At 49.7% G+C, this 18,138-nt stretch overlaps 1 protein-coding gene across 5 annotated transcripts in view; it reads right to left on the bottom strand.

Moving 5' to 3' along the window:
* The window catches only part of ELFN1 (extracellular leucine rich repeat and fibronectin type III domain containing 1), a 97,770-nt gene that overhangs the window by 34,202 nt on the left and 45,430 nt on the right, over positions 1-18,138 (bottom strand). For all 5 annotated transcript variants that reach the window (XM_027469065.3, XM_027469064.3, XM_027469066.3 and 2 more), the window contains exon 3: positions 8,741-8,874. The gene's annotated coding sequence lies outside the window, so the exon portion shown is untranslated. The remainder of the gene's footprint in view (positions 1-8,740; positions 8,875-18,138) is intronic.

The raw sequence follows: 18,138 nt of genomic DNA, 5'->3' as shown, positions 1-18,138 counted from the left end.
ACAGCACTGACTGCAGTTGCTGCTGAAAGCTGCTGGATCTTTTGGCACGCCGCTTGAACTGCACTGGCGGAGGCTGTGCTGGATTCGGTAGCACAGCTGTTTAGCTCCAGATCTTTAATTTAAAGGGTCAAATCATTACAAACTCTCTCAGAGAAGTTAATAGGAAGTTTACCTTTGCCTCAGCTATGTAAAACCAACAAGAAATTCCCCACTGCCCATAGTGATACACTTTCCCATTGAAACACTTTCCCTTTTCCCACGCCCAGCATCCCTTCCTGCAAGGCAAGCTCTTGTTATATTTTTAAACCCGCTCTTGCATTTAAAACTTACACTGCCTGATCAGAACCAAAATGTCTCAGGTGGCTGTTAATAAGACCAGGGGCTTGATTTTGGGGCTGACAGGTGCCCCCTGCTCCACTCCTGGCAAGGAGGTGGCTGCAGCACCCCAGCCCTAAGATCCCTGGCCCTTTTACTGCCCTAACCCATGTAACTCGGATAAATGGGGGGACACCTATGTAATCTGGCCCTCCTTCATGGCCAGCCCCGTGATGTGATGCAGGGACCATTTAAAGGAGTTGTAAAGGGAAGGTCCTGAGCTCCTAGGTCATGCCTATATGGTGCACATACATTATCACATACATTATTTATACCCCACATGACAGCTGCTGGCTGCATCTACAGACTCCCTCCAGTGACGCCTCTCTCTGAGTCATGGCTGCGTAACGCTCCTTGACAGACCTGGGGGATGAGAGACGTGGTAAAACCCCCAACACGAGGATTTCATCAACGGTGCAGCAATTACCAGATAACAGCTTCCTCTCCCTTTTGGATCTGGGGGTGGAGGGAGAGCCGGGGCTGCTCCAACCCCACTCCTGCAGCTCTCACCCCAGAGGGTGGCAGGGATATGGGGTCCAGACCCACAGATGCCATGTGTCTGTACGTGTCCAAGGCCCCTGCTTTGTGGGGCTGCATTTTGGGTGTCTGAGTTTGCTGCTTGCCAAGGAGCTGGGGAGCTCGGCGAGGAGCCGGTGGGTGGACTTGAGTGGGATTTCTCCTGCAAGAAGAGCTCTGACAATTCTCCACGCATGCCCAGCTGCATAAGTCACTCTTCATTTGGCTGGCACTCAAGATCCTCATGCGAGACTTGCAGAGGATGCTGCATCAAAAGGGAGGGGAAATCGCCCCGTGTATCCTCATGTATGGGCTGCGTCAAGCCTGAGCGCACCACGTTATGCCAGGCAAAATGAAGAGGGGTCACTGGGACAGTACCAGCAGCCTGTCCTGCCACCACATCAACCCCTCCTGATTATCTCCCTTCTCTCACTGCCATCCTCCTTGTTTCCCCCAGGACTTTTACCTGCTCTGAACCTGCCACTGCACCAGCTGTCCTAGAGGTGAGCAGGAGCATCCTGATGGATCCAACAGCCACTTCCAGCAGCAGGCACCCAGCACTTCAGAGGGCATTCACTCTTACAGCCACCATTTCCACCAGTCCTTGAGGCTGGACTGGAGCTTTTCCACCTGTTCAGCCCCAACCCAGGGGGATAAATGCAAGGAACCAGTGCCCGGGTACAGCCCTGCCCAGCACCACTGGGCTCTGCTGCCTGGGAAGCAGCATGGGGTGAGGACTGCCCCATCCCACCCCATTCTGGGAATAGGGACAAGGAGCATCATTCACTTCATAGCAGGACATCATTCACTTCATAGTAGGCTTGCAAGCAGGAAAATCTGCTCCTTCCAACTCCACCTTTCTGCAGAGTCAGCAGCTCTTCCCCCTCATCCCCCCACATTACATTTTATTCTATAAGTGCAAAGCAATTTCCATTGAGGTTAGGGACACTGAAGCACAGAGAAAGAGGAGAATAATATCTTATCTTCCTTTAATCCTCACCATCCCAAAGGATCCCAGCGCCATTTGCCTTACTTTCTATATGTATGCACAGTTAATTAGCATTACCAGGGAACTGCAGGTATTCTCAGACGTAGTAGAGGGAATATCTTGTAATAGGACGGTAAGCAAATTGTTTCTGCTGTTTCTATTACAGCCAACTTTGATTATCCAGGGTAATGGGATAACAGGGACAAAGCAAAAACATGGATAACATGAAACCTATGCAAATTAAGTGAGAAAAAAAAAAAAAGTGATGCTGAGAGTAGTGGAGAAAAGAAAGGTCAGCAATGCTGCTTAAGGAGCATGGAGATCCCCGTGCTAGTACCTGGGTACAGAGGTTGTAGAGTTTTTCTGGGCCAGGCCGGGTGCTTCTGCTCCTGGCATGGAGCTGCTCACAGGTAACTGTGGGTGCACAGCTAAAGGTCCTGGCACTGGAGGGGAAGCATAGACACCCCCTGCATGGTACAGCCAAGTTCCAGCACAGGGAGGGGAGCTGCAGGAAGGCTGAGCCTTTCAGAGCCTCCACACGAGGGATTCGTCATTAAGATAAATAAGATTTGGGCACCCAACCCTCCTCCTCCTCCTTCCACGAGCAGGAAGAAGCCCAATTTAAAGGTCAGAATCTTATCGGCTTTCGCTGCGTGTGTACCAGGAGAACTCCTCTCCAAAGAGAAATGCCGCAGCCGCTTGGTGAGCCACGACAGGAGCATCGCTCGCCGAGGAGGTGGAGGCACAGCACCGCTGGTAAAAAGGGAGGGGAGATGCCAAAAGGAGAGAAAAACCAGCTCCAAAATCTCCAACCAGTGTGGCCCGCACTGGGTGAAGGATTGGCCTAGCAGCACTGGAGCTGCTCTGTAATCCCCCGTCTCAGCAAGGACCAGCCTCGCTCTGCTCCGCCAAAGGGGATTTTCAAATCCTCGGCACTGATGTCGTGGAGGCAGCTCTGCAAAATCTCTGCTGGTGGGTGGATGGAAAGGGCACCAGTGGAGATGAGACAGAAAGAAGAGAGGGAGGAATCTTGGAGGAAGACTAACCTTCTTAATAGGTTTTATTGATTTAACCCAAAGAGAGAACAGTAGGGGGAAATTTATGCCATTTAAATGCAAACCGGCAATAAAAATAATCATTAGAGTCATAATCTCAATCTGTTAGCATTTTATGTATAAACGAGCTTAATGGGAAATGTTTTCCATGTAAACTATTTGCATTTACTTAGTAGGAATGAGCCTCTTAAATATAATTCAGTCATTACCACAGACTTTTTTAAGGGGTTGGTTTTGGTCCTAAATACTTTAAAGTGTCTGATGATGTCTCGTCTCCAATTGAGCCTGACTTGAAAGAGCTGCTGGCCCACCCCAGCTGTGATCTGATGCCTGTATCCCTGTGGATATTCCTGTTCCCATGCTGAAAATACGTGTGGAGTTTGATGGCAGTCTGAAAACATCATTCTTCACCCAAAATACACTGAGATTTTGTGACTGACTGAGGGGGCCGTATCTCCCGGTCACATCTTGGGGACTTTTGAGAGGAAAAGTGACTTGGAACACATTTTCAGGCCCCTCATTTTCCAGAAGAAGTGAGAAGCATCTGGCCATCTTTCTTCATTTTCTCTCTCATTAAAGACGAGGAAAACGTGCCCTTTGCAGGGGAGCTGCAGGGCTGGCAGCAAAGGTGCTGGGCAATGTCTGCCCTACAGCCTGTGGGGAGGGGAAATCTGGTGTCCTCCTGCAGCTCGGAAGAGGCTTTTCTGGCCACTGTCATGTCCCTAGGATCAGCCCCTGTGGGGACACGGCGCTGCCCACGTGCAGGTGCTCTGGGGAGGTCACCAGCCCTGTGACTCCCACGCCACATGCATCTCGGCCACAAATAAAGCAACAAATACCCTCTTCTGCCTGGGGACACCTTTTAATCTTCTTGCCAGATTTCCATGCGCTTGTCCAGAGTCTCAGCCCGGCCAGGCATGATCTCATTTCGCATCCCACCCATAGCGCACCCAAGGCACAAATTTTGTGCCACATTCTGGAAGGGGCTGGGACTGCCCTCACACACGGCATCCCATTTCCCCATGACAGCCCAGGTCCTGTCCCCCAGGAGAAAGCTGAGGGGTGATGGAGATGTCACCACGGGCTGGCCCAGCAGTCACAGTCCCCTTGCAGACCTGCTGGTGGCCAGAAAACTGCAGGCAGCGGGTGGCCGAGCAGTGGCTCTCCAGGCAGCACTGGCAGAAGTAAATTCAGCCCCTCGGGTGGTCCCAGCCCCGTGTCCCCAGCCTGGAGCACCGATCCCGACCCCGATGCACTGCTCCTGGCCGAGCCTCCAAGGACACTCAGGACTTCACGCTGTGTGGGTAATTCAGGCTCACAAGGGGGTTATTAAAATCCATTCAGAGCTAATGTCAGGCTTTCCAGTGTTAATGTCAGTGGCTGAGAGGCACAGCAGGAGGAGGGAGAAGGGCTTTTACTTCCCTGCTCTAATATCCAGGTGGGGTGGGAGATGGGGAGGGCGGCGGGTGGGCTTCACGGTTTAATCCCACCAGTCCAACATCTCCCTCGGTGTTGTATTTGGCAGTGTTTGTCCCTCGCCGATGGTTCCAGAGGCACATTAGCTGCCAGCATCCCAGCAGGAGAGTCTGCCTGGTGCTGGGAAGGGGCTGATGGTGCTGCTCGGCACAAGGCTCCCTCGGGGTGGGCAGGTGGGGCCGGGCAGCACAGCGAGATGCTGCCCATCTGGTGCATGTGGGGCTTCAGACCTCTTCCCCCTGCTCCTCAGGGTCAGGTGAGTCCAGGCCAGCCCCCGGATTTTGCAAAAAATCCGGGTAATTTTAGGATGTATGTGTGGTTACCCTCACAGAGGCTCAGATAAGAGTAATCGGAGCTTCGGGCCGTAAGCCGATTCCTTGCGAGTCTCAGGAAGGAATTAGCCCCATCTCCTCCACCCCATGCCACCTCACAGCACATCTCACGGGACACACACATCCCAATCCTTGCCTCATCACAGGGTGATTAGAGCCCCATACAGAAGTCCCATGGGCAGGAGAAGCAGGGTGGGAAGCAGGGGACCCTGGTGCCATGCTCCTGTCCCCCCATCCCCGAGGCCTCTGCCCTGTTTCTCCCCCGGCTGCAGCCTCTGCTGGCAGCGGGGATTCCTCCACGTTGGCTGAGAAATGTGTTGCAGTCTGCAATAGCTCATCCTGGCTGGAAGCTCTTCCTCTGTGTAAATACCGAGTGTACATCAGCGGCCTCATTTCGTACTACAGAAGTGCATTGGAAGCAGCTAAGCATGCTTTGTCTGCGGCGTGGATGGCATAAATGATCCGAATTTAACGTGTGGTTATGCAGGCTGAAGATTTCATTGAGTTTTTAGGTTAGGCGGCACCGTGACTGCAGTCTGACCTCCCGGCTACCGAATTTTACCCATGGATTTTAAGCAATTTGACTGTTCAACTCCATCCTTCTGGTGCACAAAATTTGGTCCAGTTGATAAGCAAGAGGAGCGGCTGCTGGAGGCAGATGGATCACAGCTCGCCCAAATACCGAGGACCAAAACATTGATGGCATCTCTGAAGGCATCGCAGCAGGTCCTGGCTGGCGACACATCCCCAGCCTGGGGTATTTTGCTCTCCTGTGTCTGAATTGTGAAGGTAATGAATGGTTCTGATGTCAAAGCTGTTACTCAAAAGCAATATTGTCACCACTGTTTCCACCAATAAAAAAAATCAAAAATCAGCCCTGTTGTAGAAAAGCAAAACCCAGGTGATTGCCCGTGGTTTGCCAGAGGGGTCACTGAGCTGGGTTAGGATGAGAGGACCCCCAAGGAAAGCTGTGGCATCGTCAGCCCAAGGCCCTGGCCATGTCCCTGCCCTGCTGCCCAGCACCCCTGGGGCACGGTGAGCGGGGACGAGGAGCTGGGAAGGAGCCGCATGTCCCCACGCCTGGCACCTTGAGCCACGTGGCAGGTTCCCAAGCAGCTGGGAGAGGACAACGCTTTCTTTTGCCAGTTTTCTAATTTATCTAATGAGCAAGAAAATAAATCAAGCTGACAGTCACCCAGGTGGTTCTGAGCCTCTGCCGGCTCCTCACGGTCCCCTTGTTCCTCCAGCCCGTTTTATAGCAGGGTTACGACCCGAGGACGCGGCGATAACTCCTGCTATAATCTTTTCTTTCCTAACGTCACTTAGCAGATGGAGTCATTTAGAGGTGCTCACGTTTAAATGAGCGGCTTGCCCTGAAAGGGACAGAGCTGGGGCTGCTGGCAAGATTTTCGGGATCGTTAGCCTAGAAAACGCTTAGCAGGGGAAGCAGTTGGCAGGCAGATTTCGCGGACATGGCGCCGGCGTCCCCTGCCAGCAAAATTACAAGGCTGAAATCCTGGAGCTGGATGGGGCCAAACTGTTCACAGCAAACAATTTAATTGATGAATGAAGTGGATTGCCCAGGAGATGGTTTTCAGTCATCTGCTCGTTGCGTGAAACCGCCTGGAGAAGGGTCCGTGCCATCGGGTGCCACCAGCTGCCCGTGTCAGGCACGGGATGGCCCCATCTCCGGAACCCTCCTGGGCACCTGCTCCCCAAATGAGCAGCCCAGTGGCATGAGCATGGCCACCTCCGGGCTTGCCTGCTTCTTCTCACCAAAGGTACTCTGCTTTCCTACAGGTCCTGCTACTCTTCAGCCTCTGCAGTTAGACCAGTGATGTTTGCATGCTGAGGATCTCAGTGTTGGCTGTTTGAAAGGGAATCTACCAACGTGCAGCAGAACAGAGGCAAACAAAACAGCAACACCGATTTGTCTGCTTCTGCAAGAAACTCTTGTCTCTATCCCTCTGACCCTCTGGACAATACTGCACAGGCTACCTGCATAGACTCCTTTCATTTGGGCCAATAAAGTAGATTATCTCTCTAGCTCTTGTACATTGAGACAAATGCTTGCAGCCCTTGAAAATAGCCTCTTGTTTGTGAAAAGTCTTCTGAGAAAGGAAGACAAGGGGAAATAACTGCCAAGAAAAGGGGGAACATTGCTCGTGCTGGCTTGGCAACATTTGACCAAGCCCTTGCAGAGACTGGGAGAAGGAGGAGGAAGGAGGCAGGGAGCTGAGACCAGTAGCTGCAATCACTGCTCTGCAGGAGCAATATCTCACCGCGTCCACGGAGACCAATCCCAAATTATTCAGCCCAACAGTTTTCAAAACAAACTCTTATTCTGCTGCACTGTGGCAGGCACGAAGCTTTCTCTGCGAGTCCCATTTTACATCTTTGGTAGCTCAGCGCTGGATGGTGTAACACTCAATTGTGAAAACCCTGCAGGAGCCTTTGATGCAAACGGGGCTTATCAGCTCAAATAACACAACTGTCTTTTATCCTTTGCGTCCCAAGCCTGCTGTTTTGGCACTCATATTTGTAATTCGTCGCCTGACTCTGGGTCTGGCTCCAGCAGGACGCACGCTGCTGTCTGTCTGTCTGCATCGCTGGGATTTTTGTGGCTGCCCGGAGGGACCCGAGCACCTAAGCTCTGCTTATCTTTGGCGATGCTTGGGCTCCTAATTGGCTAAAAGATACTGTTGAAAGCAGGTCTTAGGAGCTGTAGACTTGCAGGTGCTTTCAAATGACTGTCCCCAGGCCTGCCTGTTCATCTGTCTTGCCCTCCCAGCAGTGACTGCATCCTCGCCAGCCCATCTGGCCCTCGGAGGTGCCCATGCACCTCCAGCACAACCCTTCCTCCCCTCCACGCTGGCTCGAGCCCGTGGACCCGCAAGCTTTTGGCTGGCGCTACCTTTTCTTCAAAAAAGGACAAATGAGGTAGAAGAAGAAAAGGTGAAAACATGATAATAGCTGTGGGAAAAGGCAGCTGCTATAGACTTGACAATGCTGGAAATGGAGGCTCAGAGAAAAGTTTTTCTCCTGAAATTATTCTTTTCAATCTCAACAGCACACTGAAGAGAAGTTTAAGCACACTTTTTAACACCTTTTGTACTCAAATTCCAAATTCACCTGTCTACCCAAGCAATAACAGAAATAATCTTTTTTTATCCGGCTGCACATTTTGCTGTAGAAATTTGTTTCCATTAAACTATTCCCTTTTGTCCTCTTAAAAAGCATATTTTAAATAATAACAGTGCAAAAAAAAAATTATACACTATCCAAAAAACCTCAACCCTGTCGACTGTGCACTTTTATATAAAAGTTATCTCTTTCTTTCGACGGATTGATGAAAACCCTTTTCATAATGTCAAGGTAGAGATGAGAAAGAGGGAGAAAATTTCTCAGTGCCCAGCACAGATAGTCATTTCAACAGGAAACACATGGCAAACTCTGGGCTTAGAAAACTAAATAACAGCACTAATGTGAACCTGATGTTCTTTTTCTGCTTTGTAAAACACAATTTTGTAGAAGTTTGGGTGGAGGTACACATTGCACTTCTCATCCGGGGGGAAAAAATGCCATATTATTCAAATCTTAACTGGAGAATGTGAGTTTAAGCTTGAAAAAAATAGTGTTATATTTATATAAATGTACAGATATATACATAACCATGATGACTTCCACTGCCACTTCTCTTTCAGGAGTGCAGCAGCCACAGCTCATCCATTCAGGTTCATTAGGGCTGTGAGAAGCAATGTGAGCAGCACAGCCCTGGATTGCTGCCCGTCTGCACCAGCTCCTTCCTCTGGGAAACGAATGCTGCAAGGTTCCCCTCTTCTTGCTTGGCTCCTGGGGGGGATTTCCAGGCACTCGAGCCCTTCCCAGGGGGACATGCCCTGTCTGTACAACCCCCACCACTCTCTCCCATGCCCAAATGCCTCCCACCAGCCCATTTTTCTCCCTCTGGAGATGCAATTGGAAAGGTCGCCCCTTACCTTCGTGCCCGGGCGTCACTGCTGGCTCCTGCTGAAGTCATGAACGTCTCCTAGCTGTTGTCTGTCGGGGCTGGAGGCACACTGGGCACAGCATTTGGGGTCATGCAAGACGGTCACCACATCCAGCACATGAACTGCAAGGAAAGAAATGAAAACGTAAGAGGGAGCTTCATCAGGGGTATAAAAGTGCTGGTTACATGAAGGTGTCCCAGGAACAGCACAGCTACAGTCACAGAGACACAGGGACCAGACAAGTATGGGAAGAGGAGCAAGGAGAGGTACCACAGTGAGATCAGCTGCTCAACTCAGAAGTCAAAGGGAAAAGAAATCCACCCGCTGGCAGAGCAGGGACTGTAAGAAATGTTGGAAGGAGACCTGGGAGTGAAGAAGAATGGGACAAACGGCAGATGGGGACTGAAAGGGATGGGAGAGGATGGATAGCTCTGGGATGCATGAGGAGATGGCATGGGCAGGTACTGGGGTAGAGCTCCTGGAGAAGCGAGGAGCCACCAGCAGCACCAGCCATCCAGCACAGACAGATTTTAATAAGCTTAGTCATCCTTTCACGTGGGGATCAGTCTCATTATCACATTTTTAAGTCTTAATTGTGCTTTTATTGTCCTCACTGCTCACTTCTAACCTCCTCTCTGTTCCTCTTTTAGTTTCGGTTGCCTGGCTGGCCAGGGCTCTGTCCTCACTGCTGCTGCCAAGCTCCTGCCCACCTGTGACACGAGACAACCAGCACAGCGAGAAGTGACACTGACCATAACAGTCCTCATCTCCACAACACTCAGCGTCTTGTTTTATTATCATCAACATAACAACAATAAGAGCAATATTAGTGACAAGCATTTTATTATTCCTCCTGTTATTATTATTTGGACATGACCTAGGAAGTATTTCAGAAAGACAGCTCAAATTCAGCATAAGATCCAGGCGAACAGGGCAGTTAATTAAACGTCAGAGTGATGGACAGAGCTGGGACAAGCCTAGAAGGCTATCAGAGCTGGACAACCTCTGACAAGTTGGATGAGAGATGGATGGATCTGGGACAAGTCCCAGACCTCTCCCTCAGCAAAGGCAGAGCCCTGCTGCCTACCCGGATCTTTAAACTCAGCATTGCTCCCTGCTTTGTCAAAATTTTCCTGGAGAAAGCCACCTTCCAAGCTGCACTACTGATCGTCATCTTATTTGGTGACTTTTTATTACCTCCAAATGATGCAGAGAAAATAAAGAGCCCCACATGACAATATTTTTTAACCAGCATGCGTGTGAACTCACAGCAGGTAGGACTTTTTATTTTTTTTAATTTTATTTTTGCAAAAGATTTCTTCTCCTTTTTTCTGAACTAGACATTTGCAAGAGAGGCAGGCAGAGGACAGCGAACGGGGAGAGAGAATGGCAGCCGGAGGGCATTGCAAAACTCCAAGAATAAATATTACAGAAGGAAAGCAAGCCCGTGACAGATACCAGGCAATCCGTAAGTCATCTGGAGAGTGGGAAACATAATAGACTAATCAATCAGGTAGACAAAGGGTGAGAAGAGTCACAGAGAGGCAATAGGTAGTTGGAGGTCAGTTATGAAATATAATCTCTAAATTGGAGAGAGAAGGACAGTAGCACAAGAACAATGACAGGTATTTGAATGCAGGTAGGCGAACGCTGGATTGATTTCCAGGAGAGCGAGTGTCGGATGAGAATACTGTGGCGGTAAGAACAACCAACCTCACATGTCTGAGCTGGGGATGTATTCTGTACAGGGAGAGGCAGAGCTGGTGAGACTTGAAAGTGCAGCTCCATTTTGGAAAACGCTGTTAGAAAGACAGATGGTGGGATTCCCTGTTGCTTGTTCCTCTGGGTTTTTGGGCAAATTTTGTCAGGTCGGAAAGAAAAGAAGTGATGCTTTTCCTAAGCATAAGTCCTGCAAATGCCACCTGGGATCTGGAAGTCAAGCCAGATCCCTTCTAGCTTGTGCTTTCTCATCAGTGATCCTGGCATGAGTAATCTCTAATCTAGTTAGCTAAGATGCAGGAAAGCTGCACGCTACTATGCAAGAGAGATGGGGATTCTGCAGGTGAATTTAATTATTTCTTCTGCGAAGAAAGTGGGAGTTAATAAAGCACAACTCACTCTCCATTAGCTCTCTGGGCTGCGTAGTGACAGCAAGAGCTTGGGCAGCATCATCCACTCTGCTTGCTAAGCTGAGCAGGTAGGTTCCCATCACACCCAGCAAAAGCTTGACTTTGCATGAAGTCATTTCTACCGGCACTTCTCTGACCTTAACCATGTACTACAAAGGTGTCACACAGTCCCTCTAACAACAGCTAGACCCAAGCAATTAGAGCTGAATGAACAATTCATAATGAATAATCTCTTTGGCAAACTCCACCTCATTTTAGGCTCGTGAAATGTTCACACGCACATTGCAAGGTTCACGCATTTGTTTGTTAATGGAAACAACTTGCCATTTTTTCCCCTGAGCAAACAGCACTGTGGCAGCCCATGGAAAACCATCTGTATTCAGCACGCAGGCTGTGCTCACGGGCTGTGCCGGCCACGTGGTGCTGTTCAGCTCCTGCTCCGGGTGAAGGACTTGAGTGGCTCCCAGAACTGCACATCAGGACTGCTGTTTCTTTCCTCTGAAATATCCTTTTTGCCAAATCTGTCAGCGTTAGCATGTGGACTGAGTATCAGCCAGGGGCATGGGTGAGATGGGAACAGAGCCACCTGAAGAGCTGAGCTGGTCCAACGCGTGGAGCATCCTCGGCCAGCCTGGGCAGGTGGAATGGCCCCACTGAGCACTCTGCCCTTTAAATGGGCATTTACACGAGAAACACCATCCTAAGGCTATTTGGTTTTGCTTCCTCTACAGCTCATGGAGAGGGCTGGGAATCTCCAGTAGCCCCTGGAGTGGTGGACGCCAAGGAGATGGAGAACCTGGAGAACTTACGCTGGAAAACCCGGCTGATTCCCTTAATCTGGGTGCTTGGCTCTCCGTGCCCACTACGGGCTGGGCCAGATCCTGCTGAGAGAAGGGCAATGGTTGGCAGCCGAGGAGGTGACAACTCGCCCTGGCTGGCAGTGAAGCTGAGAACAACGTGTGCTCCAACAGACTGAGACGTGCAGGGAGATAAGAGAGCACGGGGCAATAAATCAGGTTTTCAAAGCAGAGCATATTAGGAGATCAATGGGACAGATATTAGACTGAAGGAGCAAGCTCCAAAGAGATGGGAGCAATTCTGTTCCTCCTCCTTCCCCCTGTTGCTAAGGAATTTTTTTCCCCATTTAATAACATCCTCATTGTTTTTAAATGAGCAGCAAAGCCAGTGGGTTCCACGTGGCATTAGCAATGTGTTTGTGAAAGGGAAAGCAACTGGCTCCTAGCAGGATTTGATAAAAGCCTCTCCAAGCTCCGAGTGATTTACAGCTCGGGAAAACAAACACGGACTGATACAAATGCAGAGAGAGGCACCGACGGCACCGACATCCAGGTACACTCAATTACCAATTCATCAGCCCAAGTGAACTTGAAGGGCTTTTCAAACTCTACACGGCTCTAAATTAAAGGAAATCTTTAGACGGATAGCATTCTGCGATAGCGGGAGAGGCAGACTCATTTTCTGAGCTTCAGCTGGGGAGAAGGACCGCAGGCGAGGGACAGCCGGCAGCTCCTGCTCCTCGCATCGCACCTGGATCCACACCTCCCTTCTCACCCACCCTGCCATGCCCCGGACCCCCAACAGCCTTTTTTTCTTCCTTCTCCTTGAAATCCTGCTTTTGCTTGCCCTGGAGGTATTTATGGCAAAGCTGTGAAAAGAACCGATTTTTTGGATCATTGGCTGGAACGGAAAAAAATGGAGGAAAAAAAAATCACTATACAGTGACCCCAAATTAGAATTGCCCAGGTTCTCTGTGGCAAATATATATATATATATATGGTCAACCAATTGTTTAATTCAATATGAAACCAACTCATGGGAAATGCTTCATTTTCCCTCCATCCCCTGCCTAGAAATCCATTTCTTTCACAAGAAGAGATGATTTACAGCTTCCCAGCTCCACGCTCCAGCAGCACTGACACTAACAGGGCGTTTGATATCTCTCCCTGCTGCATGAAGCCCCCTCGGCAGTGGGTTTCAGTGCTATTGTAATAAAAACTCAGAGGCAGCTGGGGGTAGCGACAGCATCATAGGAACGGAGAGAGCCCGGCTGCTGCGAGGCTGTGGGAAGCTCTTTGTTAATTGTTCATGCAGAAACTGTTTTCATTTCGGTGCCTAATTGATATCTTGGGAAAATGTCTTCCAAAAAGGCAGTGCATCCTCCCCGGCTGTGCCCAGGTGAGGGTCCCCGTGCTGTCTGTGCTGAGGGGCAGCTCGATGTCCCCAGAGCAGCCGTGCTGTCCCCATCCCCTGCCCCGTGTCCTCATGCTGCAGGATGGGAGAGATGAACCAGAGGATGGCAGGGTGGGTGCTGAGCTTGGCTGCCTCTCAAACCTTAAACCTCTTGGTGGTGTTGCCAGACAGTGAGGAGGAAATCCACCTCTCCTTCTTCCCTCGACTTCTGCCTCCTCATCACCCCTGGCAAGCTTTCCCCACTGAGGCCATCTCCAAGAGAGCTGCATTTCAAACGCAAAGCCAGAGGCTCCTTAGCAAGGTTCTGCGTTCCTCCAGGACCTCATCTCATCCTTCACCCCCCTCTTTTTGCTAGCAGGACCAGTGGGAAGAGTGTGGCACCACGAGATGTCCGTTCACCCACCCTCTGTCTGGGTAGGGATGACCCACAGCCCTGTGGGAGCTGCCAGCACCATCCTGCCTCCCTCCTGCTGGAGCATCCCGCTGGGTATCCGGCCCCTTCCCTCCTCTTTCCTTAGGACTCCTCCAAAGACACCAGCCATCGCTCACACACGCGGCTCCATGGCTGGCTCTGGACTGTTTAAAAGCACAGCAGGCGTTTTAATTATTCACATCAAGCACGCCTTGCTTGCTAACCACCCTCTGAAGCTGTCCTAGCCGGCGTGGGGGTGGAGAAGAGCCCTGCCAGGCAGCTTCCCGCAGCCCAGCCCTGGGGAAAGCTTGAGTCTGCGAAACAGCTGTGACTGGGTGTTGTCACCCGAGGTGACAACGGAGGTGACACAGGGACACGTGGGTGAGGAGCACCCTGGCAGATCTGCCTGGTCCCACGTCCCTCGTGTGGCTGCTGTTACGGCATCTCTGGTGCTCTGGACCCGGAGCATCCGCTGAAGGTTTGGCAGTGCTGCGAGCTGCTCTGCCCCATGCTGGTAGATTGGCTCTTGTAATATTTTAAGGGCGTTGGAATTACCAAGATGCAAGGAAATAGATTGGTACTTATGGAGCACAGCTGGGCGGCTTCAGACGAAGACAATAGCGAGGATGGCATGCTTCCTTGCTGCCTTGAGCTGCTCCCAGGGTTATGTGCAAAGAGCTGCTATGGAAATCAAGCCCTCCCCAACCCGCAGCAGCATCTCTACCTGCTTCTTCCTTCCTGGCACCATCAACACTATTTGCTGTGACAGCATCTGCTCTGAGGCACTTCTGACCCACAGACTGCAGGGGGCCAATCCTTCCCTGGGCCCCGGTGCCAGGGCCGTAAGGAAGAACATGCTCGTTTTTTGCAGGGGGAAATAGCTGCAGGAAGAAGGACATCCCACCGACATGGCTGGAAGAAGACAGCTGGTTGCTCCTTTCCCTTGGAGGTCGCTCTCATTTATTTCTCTTATTTCTGACAATTATTAAATGGCTCTTCTGCCTTGCCTTTGCTCACCATCGCCTTGATATAAATTTGGAGGACTTCCAAGCGTATTCATGACCTGCCTTCCCCCACCTCTGTGTGAGCAAGAGCCTCACCACGGGGAGCACCGAGCTTCAGGATCCTTCTCCAGCAGTAACATTTCACGGGCAGGGCCTGCTGCTGGGGCAAAGCTCCATTAACCACATCCCTCAGCCACAAAGCTGGGGTCTTGGAGCCTCCTGGACTGTCAGAGCCAGCCCCTTTCTTTTTGACCTATGAGGTTTTCAATGCTAATTTCCAGCACATGCCCAATTCAAAGCTCTAATAATGAACAACTGCTTTCTTCCCTTCCTTCTGATTTCATATTCATGAGTCAGGCTTTCCTGGCACTAAACATAAATGCTAAACGGAAATCGCTGCACAGTGACATGTCTGTGTAGCTTCACTGTCCATTTATTTGCCTTTTCAAAGAGCTGCTGTGTTAAGCAAACATCTCTGCCTGGATCCTATCTGGGGGAGTTTGTCTGGTACGGCATGGTGCCTGCCGGGGTGGGGGAAGCGACTCCGTGTGATGGTGTCTCATAGCTCTGTTTTTGCTTCAGGGTATTTCTTGTACAATAGTTCAAGCTCAGTGAATACCTCAACCTTTTCTTGAATGTTTGCTCGAATCTTGGCAGGCTGCGCTCAGAGCTGACACAGCGAGGGCTGAAGCAGGGATCTCCCAGAGTGAAAGGCATCCATCGCTTCGGCTCGGATGGCACAGCAGGCTCCCGCAGGCAGCAGTGGGCAGATGTCTTGGCAGAGGAGGCCAAGAGACACCTGTAACATCACTGGGCAAATTATTTTTTCTGGCAACTAGAAAATTCACATACTCATGCCAAAAAAAAAAAAAATCCTTTTTGGCACTCAACTTATTGCCTGCCCCCCAAAGAGGGGGACAGAAGGAATCGCGAAAAAGGGCATGTTTTTTGTTAACCATAATAGTGAAACCATGTCAATGTTTACCTTGCAAGACTATGTTTTCATGTTCAATTGAATCTTTAAAACAGGCAATAGCAAACAGAAATGGCAGCTCTGTGCTCGTCCAGTGTGAGAGGCTGTGCCTCCTCGCGGCTGCCTCCACCGCAGCCTCCTCAGGGCTCCGTGGATGCTCTGCTCTGCCTTATGCTCTTGTTCCTTTTTCCCTTTCCTTCTGCAATTATCCCTTGACTTTCCCTGTCTGACTTTCCCCAAATGCTTAAAAAAAATGAGTGCACAGGGAGGCAAATATGACATCGGAAGTGAGGATGAGAGATGGACTTTGGACCATGAGAAATGAACTCACAAATGGGAGCTTCGCAACCGACCAGCTGAAGAGTTGTCCTCCTGCTCATGGAGGACATGCTGTGTGGCATGTATTCAATCAAAGTAACCAATGGGGACCACAGTTTGAATATTATCTACGTGGAACAGGCTCCTTGTGAGGAAATTATGCAGCAATATTTAATGATGGCAATGATTCAGCAAGTAATAGAAAGAAATAGTCCTTAAAACATCATCAACTTCCCATGGACAATTCCCAGGTGGGACTGAGGGTGAAAACCCTTTCATTAAAAAGCTATCCAGTTATGGTAAAACTGCCATATGTGTCTCACTGAGACAGAAGAAGTCTGGTTGTCAAAAGTGACTTCATCTTGAAAGCTGCAGGGAAATCGCAAAGCTGCTTCGCATTTCAACGGGGGTTTTGAAATCTGTCTTTAGGGACCTGAAAGCATAGCTAGATCTCACACAGCTGAAGGTGTCTTGCAGCTGGATGTCTAGGTTAAGGTAATTGTCTAGACTTCTTTTATCATCAGTGAACAGAGAGGCACACCAACCCCCAGAGAGTGATTCATTCTTCCTGTCTTAGACATCTATTTTTGGATGGGATGAATTACATTCTGGAGGTGTTGAACTTTCTCTACCACTATGGAGGAGTCTAGATGATGAACTTAGCCTAGACACTTAACCTTTGGATTGCTAAATTAGGCAGTGCTTGACTAGTGAGAGCAACCCGAGTTGTGGCAGTGCGGTGTCACAGCAATGGTAGGTTGGGAGCACTTGGCCAGTGCCTACAGGGAGAGGATTCGAGGGAAGCAGAGCTCTCTCCAGGCTGGAGATGGACAAACAGAAATCCCCTTTCCTCCTGATGGGTACACACTGTGGTGATCTCAATATTTAACTGAGACCTGGGGATGCTCTGGTGCCTGACCATCTCATCTAAATCATTTATGTCATATAAAAGTTACAGATCGGATCCAATCCTTTCCAAAGCACCGCCTGCAAGTTGGAATTTTGCAGTCCTGGGAGGAAAGTGGGGACCGGCCTCTCATCTGAGTGTGGCCTTTCAAAAACATCAAGCCTTTTACTGAGTTTGAGCTTTCCTGAGATTAGCACTCCCAAGTATCCAAAACTCAACAGTTTAGTTCTGAAAAATGAGGTGTATTTTTGTACTCATCTTCCCAGTTTTGAGCAGCCATGTCTTGCAATTTTAAGGGTTTGGTTACAACCTTGGGAGCTATTTTGTACAGAAATATCTCCATTCTCAGCTTTGCTGTAGGCTGGGATCAATGATAATAACCTACAAAGGAGATTGAGCTATGTGGATGAGGTGGATGTGGTATAACCACTGTGGTTGAAAGACACCTTTTAACACATCAAAACAGAATATGGAAACAAGTGGTGTTAGCTGTCCAATTCCTATTGCTAATCCAACCCTAAAAGTAATCCCACTGCCCTCGAGAGGGCTTCTCACTATGAATCTTCCAGAAACCAATGAGATTATTGTTGCCATGACTGTAGTGGCTGCCAATTTCAGTCCTTTCAGAAAAATCTATACACCTCTCTGAGCCATCATGCCCAAACTTCTCCAGTTTCCATCACTCAAGCATAGCACGGGCAGGCTATCTGTGCAAAGCCCAGAATTGCACAGGACTGCAGGAACCCCATAGGAAAACCAGACATTGCCACTTCAAAGATCAACATGAGAAAAGGAAATAGAAATAGGGGAATAAATGGATGGAGCGGTTACCAGAGGAAGGCCAGACTGCCATTCATAAATAGCTTTCTAAAGGAAATGCTTGCAGGTTGTTCTGAGGAAGCAGTTAAGCTATGAGAAGCATGTCAGAGCCCTTCTCTGAGTCCAACAAACATGCAAGAGGAGGGCAAATAAAATTCAAGAGGCTAAAGACAGAGATGGAGTGTTTTTTTTCACTATACAGAGTAGTGGGTTTGATTCACAAGGAGAAAAATGTATGCTCTTTCCTTGGTTGTACTACTGCCAGAGAGGTTCAGAATGCAGCTGATGACAAAGAGATGGCAGCTGGAAGCCCAGAGGTCCCTTAGGAGCCAGGGAAACACCTTGGGGACTTTGGTTCTCTATACCAACGTGGCTTGGACCAGTCCGAAAAAACAGTGCTTTTCCCTGTCTTATCTGGAAAATCAAGATGGATCGTGATTATTTAAGGGGCTGTTCATGGTGCTCATGGGAATGTGTTCAAGAGAGGGCTGAGCAAGACTTTGGCTCATTGTCTGGCAATCAAAGTAATGTAGACGTGTGGGACTGTGCAGCTATCTATCTAGATACATACACGTGAACGACACACACACTTCTCACAGCCTGGTGATACAAA

The sequence above is a fragment of the Anas platyrhynchos genome, chromosome 15 (genome assembly GCF_047663525.1).
Source record: "Anas platyrhynchos isolate ZD024472 breed Pekin duck chromosome 15, IASCAAS_PekinDuck_T2T, whole genome shotgun sequence".
NCBI classification, from domain to species: Eukaryota; Metazoa; Chordata; class Aves; order Anseriformes; family Anatidae; genus Anas; species Anas platyrhynchos.
Note: the sequence above shows the minus strand (reverse complement) of the source record. Positions and strands in the feature narration are given on the sequence as shown.